At 44.5% G+C, this 21320-nt stretch overlaps 1 protein-coding gene across 1 annotated transcript in view; it reads right to left on the bottom strand.

Annotated features, from left to right (window-relative positions):
* STAMBPL1 (STAM binding protein like 1) overlaps positions 1 to 21077 on the bottom strand; it is an 83341-nt gene extending 62264 nt beyond the window's left edge. Inside the window, exon 1 of the mRNA XM_082268173.1 lies at positions 20949 to 21077. The gene's annotated coding sequence lies outside the window, so the exon portion shown is untranslated. The remainder of the gene's footprint in view (positions 1 to 20948) is intronic.
* Between the last annotated feature and the right edge of the window lie 243 nt (positions 21078 to 21320).

Below are 21320 nucleotides of genomic sequence, written 5' to 3'. Positions count from 1 at the left end.
TTCGTTCGAATTTCGCACCTTTAGTGGGCCGCAGCAACTCCTTGAATTTGAGTGATTGGGCATGTTGGAAATTTTTTGAAAAACGAACAGATTTTCTAAATCAATGATGGGAGAATCGTGTGAGAAATATAATCCAAAAAGAAATGCAAGAAAAGAAAGATTCCCGGGAAATAAAGGAAGATTCCCAGCCACGAAAATTATTTTCTGTAGCAATATGTGGTGAAATTGAAGGCTTGGTTAGTTGAATTTAAAAACCAATAATGGCACCATCAAATCACAAAACGCACTAAATTTCTGATTTTCAAAAGAAAATTATTTCGAACTTCGACCTATGTATAGCCAGCCCTAGTAAACCTTTTGATTTCATCCAGGCTGGCTACTTGATGGAATCTCAGAATTAATAAACAGGTTTCAACATGTATGATTGGCCCACACAAACTAACCAGCAGTTAGAATTTGGTTCCTTTTGAGAAAAATTTCCTATTCTCCTCCTAACGAATGTTGATTTGACCCCCGTAAACCATTTGAAAATCAAACAAACATTCTGAAAAAGAACATTTCTGAACAAAATTCAGGTGTGTGACCAGCTTTACCTACGTATATTTGTCTTATCAATTGCTCTTTTTCACATGAAACGAAAATAAATAATTTAAAGCGATTGTAAAGACACAATTGTTTTTCTTAAAATAATGAACATATTAAATCCACCTGCTCCAGGCAAATTGCATTGTAAAGGGCAGTTATATTTCTCATCCTCTGGGTTTTCCTGCCAGCACTCAGAGGAGGGAGAAAAGGCAAGAGGAAAGAGAAGTGAGGAAGGAAGGGGGGGGGGAAGGAGAGGAAAGAGGAAGGGGAGGGGGGAAGGAGAGGAAAGAGGAAGGGGAGGAGGGAGAGGAAAGAAGAAGGGGAGGAGGGAGAGGAAAGAGGAAGGGGAGGAAGGAGAGGAAAGAGGAAGGGGAGGATGGAGAGGAAAGAGGAAGGGGAGGAAGGAGAGGAAAGAGGAAGGGGAGGAAGGAGAGGAAAGAGGAAGGGGAGGAAGGAGAGGAAAGAGGAAGGGGAGGAAGGAGAGGAAAGAGGAAGGGGGGGAGGGAGAGGAAAGAGGAAGGGGAGGAGGGAGAGGAAAGAGGAAGGGGAGGAGGGAGAGGAAAGTGGAAGGGGAGGAGGGAGAGGAAAGTGGAAGGGGAGGAGGGAGAGGAAAGAGGAAGGGGAGGAGGGAGAGGAAAGAGGAAGGGGAGGAGGGAGAGGAAAGTGGAAGGGGAGGAGGGAGAAGAAAGTGGAAGGGGAGGAGGGAGAGGAAAGAGGAAGGGGAGGAAGGAGAGGAAAGAGGAAGGGGAGGAAGGAAAGGAAAGAGGAAGGGGAGGAAGGAGAGGAAAGAGGAAGGGGAGGAAGGAGAGGAAAGAGGAAGGGGAGGAAGGAGAGGAGAGGAAAGAGGAAATAGGAAGTAGAGGAAAGAAGAGGAAAGAGGAAGGGGAGGAAAGAAGAGGAAAGAAGAGGAAAGAGGACTGCTGCTGATGGTCACAGGGCTAGATCAAAATAGGAGCCAGGATTTACTAGCCATACACCAGTCAAAAAATCTATTGAGTGAATTTTGAAAAGGAACAGACCGATAAATTGTTCGATGGAAATAAATGTATCAGTTTCTCGCTTGTTTCTTGCTTCTGGGTCAAGTACCAGCTGTTCAATTTTTAAAACAGGCAAGTAACCCATTAACATTTTATTTTATCGTCCGTTTGGCAGAGGTTTTCCAAACTTTTCCTTCATTTTTTGGCTCAAAAATGTCTCATTTTTGGCTCAAAAATGTCACAATCGATTTTCGATTTATGTGCCCATTAACTGGATGAAAAATGAACAAACGAACAAACTGGCCAAATGACAGATTTTCAAACTATTTTTCGTTTAGTGTATGGGCACCATAAGTATTTGAGAAGGGGGGGGGGGGCTGAGAGCTGATATTGCAAGGCAGAAAAAAATGCAATAAAGTAAACAATATGCCTTAACAACCAATTTATGCAAACCTATCTCAAACTGAACAGAAGATGAAAAATGTGCATGAGCACAAAATAAGTTAAGTGAAAACTGAATGCTAAAAACAAAACAAACAATCAGAAGATGCAGAGATAGAGGCAGCTGAAGTTGTATGCAAATATTGACTTTTCATGTAATAGTCAAGCTGTCAGTTAATGCGATGGTGGCTTTATTCCACGTTTATTTCTGGATTTGCCAGTCATACTGACATGCACGTTACACAGACCATAACATCACTGTATATAACTTACTCTTCTTATACTCGGAAGAGTACAGTAGTAGAGAACACTTTATCTGGAATGGAGAAGGCTGAAAGAACAAAAGGCTTTAGATGCCAGATACTCATAAAAAAGGACAGTCATCTTCCCCTGAAAAGAATGAATTGTAACTACACTTGTCTCATAAGATGGGTATGCCTCGCCACGCAGTCATAAATTTAGGACAGAAAAGAGGAAGAGAAAAATGATGATTTTCTTAGAGTTTCCTGTGACTGCCAGCATGAAAGAAAAGCACCTGTACGCTGATATATTCTGTACAAAGATATATATATATATATATATATATATATATATATATATATATATATATATATATATATCTTTATAAATCCCTCATACAAGGTCTTCATCAAGTATGAGGTCAAAGGAGGAGGGGGGTGGGTAACGCAATGGAGCATTTTAAAAACTTTATTAAAGTAATTGTAAAGTCATAGAATGCATTAAGATAAAAAAAAACATTTACAACTCATTTAAACCCCAAAATGAATAAACTAGCAGATTTAGATGGAATTGACTAATAAATACAGCTGAAATCCAGATAATAAGTTTTAAGAAATTACAACAACAGTTTTTTGGGGGGGGGGGGGGATAAAGGTATTTTTGTTTTTTTAACTACCTCAATACTGGGCACTTAAACCCCCTTCCTTCCCAGACCAATTTTCATCTTTTAGAGCTGTTGCATTTTGAATGACAATTGCGCGGTCATGCAACATTGTACCTAAACCAAATTTGTGTCCTTTTTTCCCCAGAAATAGAGCTTTCTTTTGGTGGTATTTGATCACTGCCAGGTTTTTTCTTTTTTGGTGCACAAATAAAAAAAGACAGAAAAGTTTGAAAAAAAAAAAAGTTTTTTTGTTTAGGTTATAAAATTTTGTGAATAGATACGTTTTTTCCTGCACTGATGAGCACTGATGATGCCGCACTGACAGGCACTGATGAGGAGACACTGATTGGGTGGCACTGATGGGGTGGCACTGATATGCAGCACTGATGGGCACTGATATGTGACACTGATAGATAGCACTGATATGTAGCATTGGTGGGCACTGATAGGCAGCACTGATGGGCACTGATAGGCAGCACTGATGGGCACTGATCGGCGGCACTGATGGGCACTGGTGGGCACTGATAGGTGGCACTGATGGGCGGCACTGATTGGCAGTGATGGGGGGCACTGATGGGGGCACTGATGGGCACTGATAGGCAGCACTGGTGGGCAATAATGGGCACTGGTGGGCAGCACTGGTGGATGGCAATAACGGGCACTGGTGGGCAGCACTGATATATGGCATTGGTGGGCAGCACTGATAGGAGGGCACTACTGGCAGGCTGTTTGCCATCCCTGGTGGCCATGGTGGGCATCCCTGGTGGTCATGAGTGGGCATCCCTGGTGGCTCTAGTGGCATCCCCTCCCCCCAGGGCTGCACTGGTAATCAATCATCTGATTACCAGCACAGACCCCCCCCCTGTGATCAGTGAGTACTTAGAAATACTCACTGATCACCCCAGCTCCAGTATCGATCCTCTTCTTCTCCTCCCTGACAGGATCTGAGGAGAAGAGATCGAAGCCGTTACAACGGCTGTATTTACATTACATGACGGCTGTGATTGGACACAGCCGTCATGTGATCAGGAGGGCCAATCACAGGGCCCTCCTGACGCATATTGTTGCGCTGTGTCCGAGGGACACAGGCACATCGAGATCGCGCCGCTGCGCGTGCCCGCAGCGGCGCGATCTCGCTCCTTCTGAAGGACGTTCCGGAACGTCCATTCAGAAGGACGAGACTCCCACCCGGCCGTATATGTACAATGGCCCGGGTGGGAGGTGGTTAAAGAATAATAAAAGCTGGCTATTGTCTCAACCCTCTAACTGCCACTTTTTCTGGACAGCTTGGTCTGTTAAAGTTGTACACCTCTGAATGAAATAGAAACAAAGCTTTAGTTCCCCACCCCCCGCTTTCTGAAAGCTCAGATAAGCTATATAAAATTCTGAACCTTGAACAGATGTAGATGAGAGAGGGCTACAGAAAAACAGGTAAAACCTATGTGGGAGACTTCCTTTCATCTCTGTATATCACCTGTGGCCAGTCACTTCACTGGGTATATGTACAGTATCTCACAAAAGTGAGTACACTCTCACTTTTTTGTAAATATTTTATTATATCTTTTCATGTGACAACACTGAAGAAATGACACTTTGCTACAATGTAAAGTAGTGAGTGTACAGCTTATATAACAGTGTAAATTTGATGTCCCCTCAAAATAAGTCAACACACAGCCATTAATGTCTAAACAGCTGGCAACAAAAGTGAGTACACCCCTAAGTCAAAATGTCCAAATTGTGCCAAATTAGCCATTTTCCCTCCCCAGTGTCATGTGACTCATTAGTGTTACAAGGTCTCAGGTGTGAATGGGGAGCAGGTGTGTTAAATTTGGTTTTATCGCTCTCACTCTATCATACTGGTCACTGGAAGTTCAACATGGCACCTCATGGCAAAGAACTGTCTGAGGATCTGAAAAAAAAAGATTTGTTGCTCTACATAAGGATGGCCTAGGCTATAAGACAATTACCAAGACCCTGAAACTGAGCTGCAGCACGGTGGCCAAGACCATACAGTGGTTTAACAGAACAGGTTCCACTGAGAACAGGCCTCACCATGGTCAACCAAAGAGGTTGAGTGCAGGTGCCCAGCGTCATATCCAGAGATTGTCTTCGGGAAATAGACATATGAATGCTGCCATCATTGCTGCAGAGGTTGAAGGGGTGGGGGGTCAGCCTGTCAAGTGCTCAGACCATACGCTGCACACTGCATCAAATTGGTCTGCATGGCTGTCCTCCCAGAAGGAAGCTATAACGGATCAACCGACACCCTGACCGTGTACCTCCATTGACGGATGCTCCTAGTGCTTTCCGAGGGGGCTACAAGCACACCATCAGACACCGTAACCACTTCATGTGCGTGCATCCATTTTAAGGAAGACAAAACGTCCTTTTAGAACTTTCTGTAGTTCTTCCTTTTTACATTTGGCCTCCTCAATTATAAGTTTCCTTATACTAAGATGTTAATTATAACTTTTTGTGAATTGGGACATTTAAACTTGCTTTTTTTTTTAATTCCAATCTAAATTTAGTAGGAGTCAGAGTATTGTTTGCCTACTCCGACTCCAGGTACCCAAAATTTCCTCCGACTCCCGACTCCTCGACTCCAACTCAAACTCCACAGCCCTGTGGAATACACCCATTATCTAGGACAGTGGTTCTCAATTCCGGTCCTCGGGACCCACTAACAGGCCAGATTTTAAGTATTACCTTGGGGGATGCAGACTAGAATACTGCAATCACTGAGCAGCAAATGAGATCACCTGTGATGTAATTTAGTTATCTTGCAAACCTGGCCTGTTGGTGGGTCCCGAGGACCGGATTTGAGAACCACTGATCTAGGAGTCAGACTTCATGGCAATTGTCTATAACAGTCTAAGTCTCCCAGTGTAAAATAGGATTAAATCTTCATATTTCTATATGAAGATATTGCCGACAAATATTGCTGTCCCATCTGAAGCAATTCAAACCATTAAGTATCTGCTCCTCACCTCCAGTGATGGTGAATACCGTCACAGAAGCCTCTTCTAAAGATGATGCACAAGAAAGCCCGCAAACAGTTTGCTGAAGACAAGCAGACTAAGGACATGGATTACTGGAATCATGTCCGGTGGTCTGATGAGACCACGATAAACTTATTTGGTTCAGATGGTGGCAAGTCTATGTGGAGGCACCCAGGTGAGGAGTACAAAGACAAGTGTGTCTTGCCTACAGTCAAGCATGGTGGTGGGAGTGTCATGGTCTGGGGCTGCATGAGTGCTGCCGGCACTGGGGAGCTACAGTTCATTGAGGAAACCATGAATGCCAATATGTACTGTGACTTACCGAACCAGAGCATGATCCCCTCCCTTCGGAGCAGTATTCCAACATAATAATGACCCCAAACACACCTCCAAGAAGACCACTGCTTTGCTAAAGCTGAGGGTAAACGTGATGGACTGGCCATGCATGTCTCAAGACCTAAACCCTATTGAGCATCTGTGGGGCCTCCTCAAACAGAAGGTGGAAGGCGAAGTAGGGATGCACCGAATAATCGGCGGCCGAACATTATTCGGCCGAAAATAGAAAAAATAGCACTTTCGGTGTTCGGCCGAATAAGTCAAAAGGCCGAATAATTTTGTGCCGAATAATAGGGCTGAACGATAGTCGATATGATATTGACTATCGTTCTGTGGCCGTAGGCGATATTTACAGGGGGAAGGGACTCGGAGGAGGACAGGAGGACTCACAGACTTCCGTGTTAGGCAGGGGAAGCCGGGACACTTCAGCGGTGAGCATACATACATTACTCACTCGTGCACTGCAGCCCGCCCCACACATTCAGTGAGTCTTACTCTCCTCCCTAGTTTTTTCAATGGCACATTCAGGAAGCCAATCACGCCGTGATTAGCTGCACAGCGAACCAATCACGCGTGCCTGCACACCTGATTGGTTCCGCTGTGCCGCAACTCACGGCGTGATTGGCTTCCTGAATGTGCCATTGAAAAAACTAGGGAGGAGAGTAAGACTCACTGAATGTGTGGGGCGGGCTGCAGTGCACGAGTGAGTAATGTATGTATGTATGTATGTGGCTGTGCTCCTTTCCAGGCTACTACTAGTCCACCTCCAGCCTCCTACTACCACCACTATGAGAGACTGTCTGTCACTGTATAATCTGATCGAGTCCACACTGACACTGACTGACTGTCACTGAGTAATTGATGTTACCACATTAACCCTGACCTGCCCAGTGCCCTGGATCTGCAATTAAAATTTACAAGGCTGCCTGCATGCTTCCTGATTTCCATTCCCAGCATCCTTCCCAATCCCTACAGTGTCACTAACATTAACCCTATGGTACAAGGCTGCAGTGTGCACTGAATCCCATTCCCTACAGTAACATTTAGGGAGAGAGAGAGACATGAGAGGACAAGAGAGAGAGAGAGAGAGAGAGAGAGACATGAGAGGACAAGAGAGAGAGAGAGTGAGAGGACAAGAGATAGAGAGAGAGACACGAGAGGACAAGAGAGAGGACAAAAAATTGGCAAAATAAATGGAAAAAATGCAAAACACCGCGTTCGGTATTCGGCCTTCGGCCAAACATTTTATTATTATTCGGCTTCGGCCAAGAATTTCATTTCGGTGCATCCCTAAGGCGAAGGGTATCTAACATCCACCAGCTCTGTGATGTCGTCATGGAGGAGTGGAAGAGGAATCCAGTGCCAACCTGTGAAGCTCTGGTGAACTCCATGCCCAAGAGGTTAAGGCAGTGCTGGAAAATAATGGTGGCCACACAAAATATTGACACTTTTGGACCATTTTGGACATTTGCACTTAGGGGTGTACTCACTTTTGTTGCCAGCGATTTAGATATTAATGGCTGTGTGTTGAGTTATTTTGAGGGGACCGCAAATTTACACTGTTATACAAGCTGTACACTCACTACTTTACATTGTAGCAAAGTGTCATTTCTTCAGTATTGTCACATGAAAAGATATAATAAAATATTTACAAAAATGTGACGGGTGTACTCACTTTTGTGAGATACTAGATATGTAAGGGTTTACAAAAATAACAGACTTACTGGCTGGAATATCAGGTGAGAATAAGGCCTCAACACACGAGGCATTTGCATCTGTGTCCTGTGTGAGCGCTGTGTGCAAGGGGTCTTTGGAGTTGCGCACCCGCACATTGGGAGCAGTGGCTGTGTCCGTGAAGCCGCTGCATCCCAACTGGCATCAATGGGACTGCCTGCACAGGAATGCATGGAACACTTGTGTATCCCTGTGCAGGTAAACCAAGGCCCTCACATGGGGCGCATGCATCAATGTATGGCATATACAACCTGCCATACAACTGAATGGCTGGTTGATCCGTGCTCGTGTGCAAAAACCTTTGCATTTGGGAAGTAGTTTGTATGCCCGTGTGCGGATCAATGGCGATACACTGAAGCATTGACATTTACACTGCTATGGCTTTCATACAGCCCTTCACTGGCAGCACCAGGGGCAGGAAAAGGACGGTATATTTAAAATAGGCATATAAAACACCTGCAAGCATGCATGGGGCCTTATTGTAAAGGCCAACTACCCAGATGTGGGATAAAACTCAGCAGAGGTAACTTCCCCATACCCAAAATTACTAGGTATTTCTCAGGGGCCAACAAAGAAATGGAACAGCAGGGAAGGCCCATAAAGGAAGGTGGGTGGGGGGTGACGCCTAAAAGAAAAGCCACACATTGTCACATTGGCCTTAAAAACAATAAATTTAAAAAAATTAAAAAACCTGTACACATTATGCATAGCTCTGGCTGCTACAATTTCTAGACCTTGCTTTCTTTAGCTGGAAAGCATTTTTCCTATTTATAACACTGATATGCTCCAGGTGCTGATCCTATGGGTGGGTCACATGGATGGAACTACAATATGCTCTAATTTTTCTCCTGGCAGAATGGAGAACTGTTAGTTGAACATACACGAGGGATTAGGCTTTCACCTGTTCTGTATGAGTGGAAATAGATCATATCTGGCAAAAGGACACGTCAACAAAGATTCCCTACGATACGTACCTGTGACAGGTGAAAGCTAAAAGTCAAGAGTCATTCCCTAAAGCAAAGACGTAAATACAGTATAAGGCTGAATGTAACAAGCCTTTATGTCACATGACTTCTGACATAAGTGGGATTAGCAGCAGGGATTGGCAGTATGGGGCTCTGCATGACATGACCAAAGAAGCCAGCAAGTTTGCACAAAGTCATCAATACTGGGACTTGCCATAAATGGCAACAACAAGAGCAGTTCACATTAAGGTAAAGTGGTTCTAAAGTTATAAAAATGTTTTTACCTTAATGCATCCTTTGCATTAAAGTAGAAAATGTCCCAGCAGCAGTATGCCCCCCCCCTCCAAATACTTACCCCAGTCCTCACTCGATCCAATGCTGTGCCCATCCATAGCAGCTCTCAACCCTGTTCCTGCATTCAAAGGACAAAGAGGCAACAGTGGGAGTCATTGGCTCCAGCTGCTGTCAATCAAATTCTGTGAGCAGAGAGCATGGCTAAACACACTCTGTGACAAACATGCTCTGTGATACTGTGTATGTCTATGGGTGCACACAGCTCGGCTCAGGAGCAAGCCAGCACAACTGCCCCCATAGCAAGCAGCTTTCTATGCAGGCAGACACATAAGAGGAGGAGCAAAGAGCATCGGCGGGGGGACCCCAGAGGAGGAAGATAAAGGCCACTTTGTGGAATACAATTGCACAAAGCAGGTAAGTATAATGCTTTCTATTTTCGGGGGAAAAAAAAGTTCACCTTTTACATCAACTGGCTTGCGCAGACAAGGGACCCCGTTAGTTAAAAATGTGTAATTTGTAAAAATATTGTTTATTGCAAATGTCATACCTGTAGGCCTTTTCCATCACCCATTACGCCTGACTGAAATACTCCCAATGTTTACACTCCTGGAGCCTCACTTATTTCCAGGACAGGACTGAGCTGTCCTCACAAAAGGAGCCTCGGTGGCCATTTTGTTGTAGCCCATGTCCTGAAAATAAGCCAGGACCAATGAGTGTAATTATTGGGGGTATTTTAGCCAGGCTTTATGGATGACAGAAAGGGCCTAGAGGCATGGCATTTGCATATAATTTTTTTTTTTACAAATGGCACAATGCATTAACCCCTTTTCTACTGGAGGTATGCCTTTAAAAATCAACAGTTCAGCTGCCCATTATTTACCCAGTGCCTTTTATAAAAGGCATTGGAGAAATAGCCTTTAGGCGGTCGAACCAGCCCAGTAATTACAGTATACGAACTGTATTACACTACCCAGTTTCGGGTTCATCAGTTGCAAAGGAGATCAGGGAAGGGATGTTCCTATACTCCTATTTTCCATCTTTGAAAGCATTTACTCCAAGGCTCCCTCAAGTAATGGGAGAGCCCAGAAATGACAGGGGGCAGTGATGGTGGGAGTACTGGCATCTGTACAATGCAGTTAAAATAAACAGGTGGCTTTTCAGCCGCTGGATCACATTTACTAAAAAGGTGAAAATAATTCTACCAACTATAATTGCTCAGTCTGCATGGGCACATCATACAGAGATGGGCAAATGGAAAACACCATAAGTCCCATCTGCCAGCATAGTAGAGGGACACGTAGCTCTCAACATGGCACAAGTGAGGTAATGTGTTCATCCACTGACACTTCCTCCAGTTCTGTAACTGAAGGTCCATATCTCAGTACAGCGCAGAACAAACCCCAGTCCCCGCACAGTGTGAACATGTCCTTATAGCATCATTTACAAGTTTAAAGGAAACAACATCAGTGTAGATGAAGCCGAAAACCTCATCCCTCTAGGGATGATCGAACTTTTGAAAAGTTTGGTTCGACCAGAACACCCGAATTTCTCGAAAGTTCGGTTCGGATTCCAGAACCCCATTGAAATCAATGGGACCCGAACTTCTGGAATAAAAAAACACCATTTTGAAGCCCTAAAACCCAATAAATGCCCTTAAAAAGTGCCTAGGGTTCTCGGTCATGCCCCAGGGACTATGAATCAGGCAAAAAAAAGTTCTTAAAAATTGTCGTTTTTGATAGAGAGCCAATTATTGAAAAAATTATTGGAAAAAAAAAGAGATTTCTTTGGATTTAGTGTCTGGGGGGTCTAAAAAGTGTGCTTGTGAAGTTTCAGCTCTGTAGCATGTCCAGAACCAGAAAAAAAAAACAGATTATTTTTCTTAGAATTTCAGTAGCGCTGGGATGGTGTTACCCTCCTTTCACACCTGGGCGTTTTTGTTTCAGGCGTTTTTTTTTTTAACTTCTGTGTATATATATATATATACACCCCTAACCCAGAATCTGCATAGTGGGGTCACCCTGACATGGCAGAGTCAGTTCAGCCAAAACTACACTACGGTCACCCTGACATGGCAGAGTTCGGTCACCCTGACATGGCAGAGTCAGTTCAGCCTAAACTACACTACGGTCACCCTGACATGGCAGAGTCAGTTCACCCTAAACTACACTACGGTCACCCTGACATGGCAGAGTCAGTTCACCCTAAACTACACTACGGTCACCCTGACATGGCAGAGTCAGTTCACCCTAAACTACACTACGGTCACCCTGACATGGCAGAGTCAGGTCACCTAAACTACACTACGGTCACCCCGACACTTAAAGCTATCCCTACAAAAACTAGATTTTTGAATCTAACTATAGTGGTATATAGTACCCTAGCTACACTGCATATCCCTTTTGTCACACTAAAAGAACAGCTCCATACAGCAGAGAAACACAAATGCTTCCACTCTCTTCCACAGCCCCTGTATTACAGTGCCAGAGGTTTGGTGGGGCTATGTTATATACTGGGGGGCGTATTCACTCCTGATTGGCCTCTGGACCCCGTAGTCACTCCAATCGCATTCCTAGCAGACTCCTGCCCCCTCAATTGGCATTTACTGATGTTTCTGGGCCAATCACAGGCTTTTAAAGCCCAGTTCCTGTCCCATTGTATTTTGGGCGGTTCTGGTGGCCGAATTTCCGAACTTTTACCGCAAAAAGTTTGGAATTTGGCCGAATCGTTCGATCATCCCTAATCCCTACCTCTTGACAATAGGAACTGTTCATAGACCTGTCATAATTAAACAGAACGTTTAATAGACCTGTAAAGCTTTCCATAAACTTCAAGCAAGTTTTAATACCTGATTCTTAGAATATGGCTGATGTAAACAGACTGTCATAGTCATGCAGTTTACAATAGCAGGTAACGTCATCAGGTCACTGTGTCAGTGTCGTGTCATTTTCCCTCTACAGGGATTCGGTTTCAGATGGACATTTTCAGAGGAGTGCTTCAGCAGATTATTTATGAAAAAATACATGCTATAAGCAGTTCTTAGTTGGACGGTTCTTCATGCTGTTGAGAAAGGCTGTGCTGCACTGCTGCAGAGGTCTTTTGCAAAATCCATAATCCTGTTGCATGGGCAAGAGAAGTGCCCATTTTTCTGAACATGGCAGAACCACAACTATCCAGGGATCTTCAAACTACGGCCCTCCAGCTGTTGTGGAACTACACGTCCCATGAGGCAATAAAAAACCTCTGATATTCCCAGACATGACTAGGCACCTTTTTATTGAAGATCGTAAATACTCACCTATGACTGCTTCCTCCTCCAGCGCCGAGGCTCACCCCGTCACTTCCTGCCTCGCGATGATTCCTGGGAGCTAAACGTCATAGCTCCCAGGAATCAATGCGACGGCACCGGCCCCGCTCGTCATTTCCGGGCGACGCCGCTGGGCATGCCCAGAAGCTGTTTAGGAATGCGGCGCCGCACCGGAAGTGACGAGAGGGGCCGGTGCAGTGCATTCTGGGACACAAAGACGCGGAAGAAGACAGAGAAGAGGACCGCGCCGGCTTCAGCTGCCCACAACAGAGATGGAAACGCTGTGGAAGAAATTTTCTAAGTAAGTATTTCTTCTAAAAGGTAAGTGCGAACCGGGACAGATCAGAGGCTAGCCATTGTGGAATGTGCTAGCCCTGACTGTCCCGGGGGTATGTTCAGCAAAAAATCATTTCTGTGCCCGGAACTCCGCTTTAAAGTATTTCTAACCAATTTTTTTTTCTTTAGTATTAGATAGAATGGGGAAGACTTAGACGCTGTGTCAGGTTTTCATTGCTGTAATTGTCCCTATTGAGGAGATTACTAGTTGTACAGGTAATCATTGTCACTGGGAAAAAAAAAAAAAAAGAGGGGAAATCCAAAATTCTGGGAATTGTTCCCAGAACAAGAGGTAAAGAAAAATTGGCAAATAGCGACACCTGTTCTGGGGATCGATGTCTAAGAGGCAAATTCCTCTCATTTTGGGAGATTTCCTTTTCTTTCCTGTTGTGTCTCTGGGACAGAAAATGAAGGGAAGTTTCCCCAATGGTACACATACACTTTAACACTACACAAGTTTGTAAGCAAACTGTCCAGCACTGCAAGGTCACCAGACATTTTTAACAAGTATAATTACCGTAATTCAAATTAGTCAGTGACTAGAAGTAGTCATAGTTTACATAATAACATCCTTAACCACTTCCATACAGAGCAGTTACACCCCCGTCCTGCCCAGACCAATTTTCAGCTTTCCGCGCTCTCACACTTTGAATGATAATTACTCAGTCATACAATGCTGTACCCAATCAAATTTTTTATAATTTTTTTCACACAAATTGAGCTTTATTTTGGTGGTATATTTGCAATACAAGTGAAAAAATAGCAAAAATAAATTTGAAAATAAAACACTTTTATTTTGGTTTCTATTATAAAATTTTGCAAATAAATAAGTAATTTTTTTTCATAAATTTGGGCAAAAATTTATACTTCTACATATCTTTGGTAAAAATAATCCAAAATTAGTGGTCATTATTTACTCTGTGTGAAAGTTATAGAGTCTACAAGCTATGGTGCCAATCACTGAAAATTGATCACACCTGATGTACCGACGGCCTATCTAATTTCTTGAGGCCCTGAAATGTCAGGACAGTACAAATACCCCCAAAATGACCCCTTTTTGAAAAGTAGACATTCCAGGGTATTTAGTAAGAGACATGGTGAGTTTTTTGAAGTTGTAATTTTTTCCCACAATTCTTAGGAAAATTAAGAAATATTTTTTTATTTTTTTTTACACAGAATTGTCATAACAACAAGTTATTTCTCACACACAGTATATGCATACTTGCAATTACACCCCAAAATACATTCTGCTACTCCTCCTGAGTATGGCAATACCACATGTGTGAGACTTTTACATAGCCTGGCCACATACAGAGGCCCAACATGCAAGGAGCACCGTCAGATATTCTAGGAGCATAAATTACACATATAATTTCCTAATGACCTATCACACTTTTGAAGGCCCTGGAGCACCAGGACAATGGAATTACCCCCAAAATGACCCCATTTTGGAAAGCAAACACCCCAACATATATTCAATGAGGCATAATGAGTCTTTTGAACATGTCACTTTTTTCCACAAGTTTTTGGAAAATGTGGAAAGAAAATTAAAACGCATTTTTTTTTTTTTTTTACACAAAGTTGTCAATTTAGAAGATATTTCTAACACATAGCATGTGCATAGCAAAAATTACACTTCAAAATACATTCTGCTACTTCTCCTGAGTATGGCGATACCACATGTGTGGGACTTTGTCACAGCATTGCCACATACAGAGGCCCAACATGCAAGGAGCACAGTCAGGTGTTCTAGGAGCATAAATTACACATATAATTTCATTGCAACCTATTTGTAGGCCTTTTGAAGGCCCTGGAACCCCAGGACAATGGAATTACCCAAAAAATGACCCCATTTTGGAAAGCAAACACCCCCAACACATAATCTAGGAGGCATGGGCTGCAGATAGGTACTCAGGTACTCTGATGGGCTGCAGACAGGTACTCAGGTACACTGATCGGCTTCAGAAAGGTACTCAGGTACTCTGATGAGCTTCAGAGAGGTACTTGGGTATTCTGATGGGCTAGGTGACAGGTAGTTTGATGGGCTGGTGACAGGTAGTTTGATGGACTGGTGACAGGTACTTTGATGGACTGGTGACAGGTACTTTGATGGACTGGTGACAGGTACTTTGATGGACTGGTGACAGGTCCTCTTTATTGAGGGGGGGCAATCAGTGTGTTTTGGGGTGCACTTTAATCGATAACTAGCTGTTACCACAATCTCCTCCTCACACAGGATCAGTGTGTGAGGAGGAGAACACAGTGACAGCTAGTTACCGTGTTCTCTATTGACATTCTGTGACCGACTGTGATTGACAGCCGGTCACGTGGTAAAAAGCCAATTTCATTGGCTCTTTACCTAGATTAGGATGGGCTCTGTCTGAGGGATGAGCTTCATCCACGATCGTCGCATTGCAGAGAGAACGAGGGCGCGCATTGCAGAGAGAACGAGCGGCTCGTGCTGGAGCTGCTCATGTGATCGGCTGTGATTGACACAGCCGATCACGTAGTAAACAGCCAATTTTAATTGGCTGTCTACCTTGATCGGGGATGGGCTATGTCCGAGGGACGAGCCTCATCCATGATCGCCGCGCTGCGCCCCCCTGGGGCGCACAGAAGCGGCAAGACCGGGCCGCCGTCATATGACGGCGGCCCGGATCGACAAAAGCTTCCTGCTGCCGTCATTTTACAATGATGCGGTATGGAATTGGTTAAAGCAGTAGTAAATCTCACAATTTTTTTTCTTAAACCCTGCAAGGTAAAGGCATAATGTGTGACTATGCATCGCATACTAGCACATTATGAAATACCTTAGAACGAAGCCCTCCAGAGCCACGCTGTACCTGCTGACAGGCCCTTCCATCTTCACCCAGTTTTACTTCCGGTTTCATGTCCTCAGGCCATCTGATTGGCCACGCCGCGACGACATTACTCCCGTACATGCGCGCAGGAGTCACAGACTGTGTCATGGCACTCTGAAGGGACGACGCGGGTATAACGCCCCTTCATAGCGCATGCAGTGGTGACGTTACCGGCTGCATGTAGGTTTAGGAGATATTCACTGTACCTACAGGGAAGCCTTATTATAGGCTTACCTGTAGGTACAAGTGCCAAAAAAGTGTCTACTTCCACTTTAAAGGGTTACCAAACCCCCAACAGTAAAATCAGTCTGTATATGCAGTAAAGCAAGCTTGTTATACTCACTGTGGAACCTAAAGGGTTCATCCTCCGCATTGTGTAAAAAGGCTGTTTGATCCTGTCTTCTCTGATCCTCCACTCCTTCCACTGACCCCTGATAATTTCCTGATAACACTGAGTGTATGGAGTCAGGCTGCACATGCTCTGTTTGGGGTGCATGCAATCAGCACAGGGCCAATCAGCACTGTCCAGACAGTTGGTCAGGGGTCTTGCAGTCTTATAGGATTCCTACAATCTTTACCCAGTGCTTGGCTGGACACTCATAAAAGTCAAAAAAGACTACTCTGACTCCTTATGAGAAAAGGTATTTAGCAGTTTATATTTACCGAAATAATTGCATTTCCATGTTCTGTGTACTGTGGGAGGCCAGATAATGAATGCGGGGTCCTGGGTTTAATAACACTTTAAAACTCTTGGGGGAAAAAAATAAAATAGATTTACCTTTACAGTGGGTCCTCCTCCCTACTGCAAGGGTTAACTGCTCATTTTGCCTAGGGGATGATAAATAATGTGACCTTATCCCTCACTCCCACAGTCTTTTTCCTCTTCATGCAACAGTCTCTTTTTCTTACAACTCTCTGACGTCAGCCTGTACGACGCGGGACCGGCATGCTCCCAGCGTTAGCCCATACGAGGCGGGACCGGCATGCTCCCAGCGTTAGCCCATACGAGGCGGGACCGGCATGCTCCCAGCGTTAGCCCATACGAGGCGAGACCGGCATGCTCCCAATGTTAGCCCGTACGACGCGGAACCAGCATGCGCCCAATGTCAGCCCGTACGACGCGGGACCAGCATGCGCCTGGCGTTAGCCCGTACGACGCGGGACCAGCATGCGCCCAGCGTTAGCCCATACGAGGCGGGACCGGCATGCTCCCAACGTTAGCCCGTACGACGCGGAACCAGCATGTGCCCAACATCAGCCCGTACGACGCGGGACCAGCATAAGGCTGACTTGCAACTGACAAGAGAGTGAGGAATAATGCCTCGTACACACGCACCGATTGTTGGACGACCGATCGGCCGTCTTTTGTCCAGTGTTGTTGTGTTGGTTGAAATGTGCTCTAGACTGCACACGAATTTTATCGGCCAACAAAAACCAACTTCAGAAGTGATGTCATGTTCTGGTTTACTTTCCGTGTGTTTTTTCTTCTCTGAGCATGCCCAGTCTTGCTCATCAGATTTTTGTCTGCCGAAATCTGTACTGACTGACGAACAATCGGCCGTTCTGTTGACGGCCAACAAAAATTATATAGCCTGCACACCAGATTTTGTTCGGCCGAAAAGTCGCAGTCGGTTGTCGGAAGCATCATACTAACAAGTCAATAATTTTGCACTATTCGGCACCCCTCCCCCTCCTGATGTTTTATTCAAAAACCTTGTGTACGTTTAAATATTATGTGCTTGGTTTTATGATCCCTGTATGTGAAGTTCCTATGCCGCAACCATCAGACCTTTTGAAAGGAATCAATGCCCTCTACCATTGTGAGTATATTACGTATCTGTACTATATGAAGCCAGTGTATTAGTAATGCACTAGGTCAGGCATGTCCAACATGCAGCCCGGAACCTCAGGCAATGCGGTCCACTGCCCCCTGAAAAAATTTTTTCTGCTGGGGAGGAAGTAAGACAGGTCAGGGGCACGGCCACAGCAGCTTCCAACTAACGGTAGGCAGAGGCTGCCTCAGAGGGGAGGGGAGCATGTGCAGTGTTTCTGACTCCTACCACCATGACCACTTCAAATCACTGAAGTGGTCATGGTGGTTAGAGTGTCCCTTTATTATCGCTCAGAAGAAGTAAACCTCTGTATACTGATTCCATTTCATTTGATCATCCTCTAGTTGTGTTAAATTAGTGAGGGGGCGTGGCGGCATTTTATTACTTATATACCTTAACTATAGTATATATTTAATATGCGGCCCGAGAAAATTTCTCTACACTCAATGTGGCCCAGAGAAGCCAAAAGTTTGGACACCCATGCACTAGGTCATTTTGCATCCCGTTTTGTCAAAACAAGTAGTTAAAACTGTACTCTGGGAATGAGACAAACACTATCCTTGCATTAGGCCTCCAAGGGTTAAATGCTTGTATAGTTTAAAGCTGAATGGATGAGGTGTATTACTTACCGTGTCCCTGGTTCCAGCACAGCTCCCAAGCTCCAGCGTGTGAGTGGCCCCCTCGACGTCATCACGTGCAGTGCAGGGCTATTAACCCTTTCCTGTACGTCAGCAGGCTGAAGTGTTACTGTGACTCTGCGAGGGACCGCTCATATGGATGGAGGAAGCCAGGACATTAGGTAAGTATTACACCTTATCCCTGCAACTCTAGACTAACCCTAGGCTCACATCTATGTGGTTGATGCAGTTTTCAGGCACAGTTTTTCGGTGCATTTTGGAACATGCGTTTTTGATGCGCATTGCATGTTTTTTTTTTTTTTCTCTTTAACAAACTGTTTGGAGCTGGTTGTTAAGGAATGGCCAGGAAACCAGCCGCCACGTCCTTAACTGATGAGTCATCAGCTGTCAGAGGGCTTCCCAGCTGACAGCTGAATGTAAAAATAAAAAAAAATAATAATAATAATAAGCAAAAAAAACAGCGTGAGGTGCCCCCAAATCCATGCCAGGCCCTTATCTGAGCATGAAGCCCAGCAGGTCAGGAAATAGAGGGGCGAGCCCCCTTCCTGAACCATACCAGGCTACATGCCCTGCAAAATGCATGTAAAAATGCATCACAAACAAAAACACTTGATTGCTTGAAGTCTATTACACACAAAACGCAATCTGCTGAGGGAAAAAAGTCCCTTACCCTTTTCAAAAACGCACCAGCTGAAAAATGCATAGATATGACCGTGTACCATAGGAAACCATGTTAAATGGATTGTAGTGCGTTTCTGCAAACTGTAAAACGCACTAAAAAAAACGCACAGAGTTCAATTGTAACCCTTGCCGTGGGGATCCTCTGAAAGAGTTAATCTTTTTTTTCCTGGAGTTCAGCTATACTTTGCCTAACATAAACAACATAATAACAAGTAATAACATTTCTTCCCAACAGGAAGAAACATGGATTGACATGTGTCAATATACACAACCTACACCTGTGTATAGTAAATAAGGCAGAGAGCAAAGTGCAATACCCCATCCTGACCAATAGAAATCTCCCATCATTGTTCTCATTGTCCTAAGGCTCCGTCCACACCTGAGCAAGCACTTCGATGTGTGTTTTGGCCCCAGCAGACTTTAATAGGAGCCTAGTAACCCTAGCTTTTTATTGGCAAAAAAAAGCTAGAAAAAACACTAATAATAGAATTTTTGTGCCAGCTTCTAGTAGCATTAGCACTTTATTAGAATTTTTGCAGTACATGCAGAAAATAAAAGCTAAAGAAAAAGCTGTTTGGAGCATTTAGAAGCATTTTTTTTTTTTTTTTCTGCTGGAAAAATGTTCCAAAAAAAAAAAACTGTACAAAAACATTTTTTTTTCTGCTCCTAGAGTTGACTCAAAAAATTTCAATAGCCTAAGGTACTATGCATGAACACATAGAATAACATTATTTAGTTTTTAGAAGCAGAAGAAAATGCTAATACAGTCCCTAGGAGCTTTAAAAAAAAAAAAAAAAAAACACTAGTGTGCATGGAGCCTTAAGGCTCCGTTTCCACTGCCGCGGCTAAGAAGTCGTGCTACTTCTAGCGCGACTTCGTAGTGAAATTTGCTTGCGGCATTCAGTGTGACTTGTCCCTCATTATAGAGGGAAGTCGCACTGAAGTCGGCTCAAAAGTAGGGCACAAACTACTTTTGAAGTCACCGCAACTGAAGTCGCGGCAGTGAAAATGGGCCAGATTGAAACAAATGGCTTTTGACTTGCTGTGCGACTTGACATGTGTCAAGTCGCACAGCAAGTCGCACTAGTGGAAACCGGCCCTAAATGCATGCAAAAATGTTAAAAAAAAAAAAACAACCTGTACAATTGCAAAAAAAAAAAATGCCAGGCTCCGTTCACATATTGGCGATTCAGCCCGCGATCCCAAATCATTGCAAATCTCGGGACGCCCGTGTGATTCCCCTGACATGCAATAGCACCACCAAACGCGGCACGATTGTCGCCCGACAAATTGCAGTAAAATCGTGCAAACAGCATCGCGGCATACCTGTTGCCCAAAAGAAGTTCTTGTAAAATCTCGCCGGCGATTCTGCCCACGATCCAAAACACCGATATACAGAGCCTCATGCATGAACAAGGCCATAAGGGCTTGTTGACACTTCTGATCCAACGTGGATCACTTTTCAGAGGCCAGTTGATGGCTGGTAGGTGATACATCTGTTTTAACCCTTGAAAGCCTGCAGCAACTGTATGCATTACATGCTGTCATTCCCTTAAATCAATCTCATTTGACGGTGGTACTCCTGCCAAACACAGTGGTGCACAGTTGTGAATCACCCCCTCCAGCCAACATGTTAGTTTAACCTGCGGCTTACCCGCCTGCTTTTACCACCAACCCCTCCAGGCACAAATGTTTACAAGTTCACAATAGAGTTTCTATATAAAAGTCCTGGGGGTCTCCCTGTGCCCACCAATGACATGCCTGCTTTTCTTTTTCTTATCAGGTTGCCATGGGTAACACTCTTTGCATCATCCATCCCAGTTGTAGTGTGCATACAAGTGCAGCTACTTCTATTGGATGTCCTTGACTGTACAATACAGAGCAGTTCTTTTAGTGAAGGACAGGAAAGCTGCCTTGTAATGACAGTTCCCCCATTACAGCAGATGTCAGATTTCCAGCCTCCCCCTCCCTCCCTCTATATGTGATCATCCCCCCCAACCCAGATCCCTGTCCATCCCCCTCTCTCCAATACACAGCCCAGAAAATGATGGAGTTACTCACTGGTAATGCAGAGGCTGCTCCTGGCTTTTGCTGGAAAGAGCTGCAGCTGCTGTGTTTTGTATGGAGTGTGTCCTGCCCCCTGTGTACACAGGCTCCAGTAGAGGGGGCAGGCTGAGGACAGAGAAGCTGAGGATGGTGCTGAGGACAGAGAAGCTGAGGATGAGGATGGTGCTGGGGACAGAGGAAGGAGCAGTGTGCTCTGCACTTTTCATACAGCACAAGGAAAGATACAGCTCCCGCCTCTCCAGGAAGCAAAATGTCTGCAGCTGCCTATTTGCTGCCTGGCCTCATATGGCTTTATTATTAAAGAGCCCAGGGGAATCCAGGCTGCATGCTGCTGTGTAATATTCACATGTGGGATCATCATAGGCT

Source organism: Pelophylax lessonae (genome assembly GCF_965119305.1).
Source record: "Pelophylax lessonae genome assembly, chromosome: 9".
In the NCBI taxonomy this organism is placed as follows: domain Eukaryota; kingdom Metazoa; phylum Chordata; class Amphibia; order Anura; family Ranidae; genus Pelophylax; species Pelophylax lessonae.
Note: the sequence above shows the minus strand (reverse complement) of the source record. Positions and strands in the feature narration are given on the sequence as shown.